General features: G+C 41.3%; 1 protein-coding gene across 5 annotated transcripts in view; it reads right to left on the bottom strand.

Annotated features, from left to right (window-relative positions):
- The window catches only part of LOC100032740 (zinc finger and SCAN domain-containing protein 29-like), a 26,102-nt gene extending 26,065 nt beyond the window's left edge, over positions 1-37 (bottom strand). For 2 of the 5 annotated variants that reach the window (XM_007492965.3, XM_056795334.1), the window contains exon 1: positions 1-35. This exon is cut by the window's left edge and continues 129 nt beyond it. The gene's annotated coding sequence lies outside the window, so the exon portion shown is untranslated. The other 3 variants (XM_056795332.1, XM_056795331.1, XM_056795333.1) reach the window with 2 other exon arrangements.
- Between the last annotated feature and the right edge of the window lie 1,427 nt (positions 38-1,464).

Below are 1,464 nucleotides of genomic sequence, written 5' to 3'. Positions count from 1 at the left end.
CCGTTTCCCCGCTTTTCTCTCGGGAGATTGACACCCTGAACTACAGTTCCCAGGGTGCCGCCCGCTGAGTCCAGAGCCTGTTTGGACTTTCCAGTCAAATGACAGCGGATTTAGCTTACCAGTGGAGAATATTTTCTTGCGGTTTGTTAAAATCACCAATCGCTGGTGCCTTGTTTGGTTATTGGTTGGGGAGAGGGCGGGGCGACAACAGCATCCCCGACAGCCGTCATCCAGTTTGTCCAGTGGTAGGGACCTCACTGGAGGTAACCCGATTCCGCTTTCTGGAAAGCTCTCCTTGTTAAGACTTTTCATGCTTGCTTGCTCCCCCCCCCCCCCAACACCGAGCTTAAATTGGACTCTTTACATCTCCACTTATTCATTGCCCCCTAGTTCTTTCTGGGGCTAAGCAGAACAAGCTGACCTCTCTTTTCCGTGATTGCTCTTTATAAATTTGAAGAAAGCTGTTGTGTACGCACTGTTGTCCAACTGAGCCATCAAGTCAACAAGAACTTAAAAGTAAATGTGTTTATCAATAATAACTAATTATAATAATAGCTAATAGGTGATGTGAAAAAAATGCACATCACCTTAAGATTTACAAACCTCTTTACATTTTATCTCATTTGATTAATTTTGTTTTCAAAATACTTGTTCATTTTAAACATCCTTTTCTTTTTAATTTTGAGGTCCAAATTCTCTCTCTCCATTTTATATCTTCCCTACCCACTGAGAAGGCAAGCAACATGTCAATTATACATGTGAAATCATGCAAAACATATTAACTATATTTAAAGAACTAAGAAAAATAAAGTGAGAAAATTATACTTTAAATTGCTCAGGTACCACCTCTTCTGTGAATCCTTCTCTGGATGTGATATCAGGGATGGTATCAAAGAAGGATCAGTTTTGGAAAAGTCTTTTCTCCTCAGATGGGAAAGAAGAGAGTGGATGAAGTAAGATAAAGTTGAAGCAGGGAGAAGGGATTTAAAGAGAGTAATAAGCTGTTGAGGATAAGGAAAGAGGGAAATTAAAGGGAAGGCTGTGCTTTTGAGAGTGGGAAAGATTAGGAACAACCACCATAAAGAATGTAACAGGGAATTGGTTAGAGTTCAATTGAAACTCCTCAAATAAATTAAGAAGCAGAGGGCCCAGCTAAGTTTTTTTTTTTTTTAAACCTTTATCTTCTGTCTTAGAAACAATACTGAGTATTGGTTCCAAGGCAGAAGAGCAGTAAGGGCCAGGCAATGGGGGTAAAGTGACTTGCCCAGGGTCACAGAAATAGGAAGTGTCTGAGGTCAGATTTGAATCCAGGACCTCCCATCTCTGAGCCTGACTCTCAGTTTTCTGAGCTACCCAGGTTCCCCCTTCTCCAGTTCATTTTACAGATGAAGAAATGGAGACAAACAGGCTGAAGTGACTTGCCTAGGATCACACTGCTAGTAAGTGCCTGAGCCCACATTTGAG

This window comes from Monodelphis domestica, chromosome 4 (assembly GCF_027887165.1).
Source record: "Monodelphis domestica isolate mMonDom1 chromosome 4, mMonDom1.pri, whole genome shotgun sequence".
Taxonomy (NCBI): domain Eukaryota; kingdom Metazoa; phylum Chordata; class Mammalia; order Didelphimorphia; family Didelphidae; genus Monodelphis; species Monodelphis domestica.
Note: the sequence above shows the minus strand (reverse complement) of the source record. Positions and strands in the feature narration are given on the sequence as shown.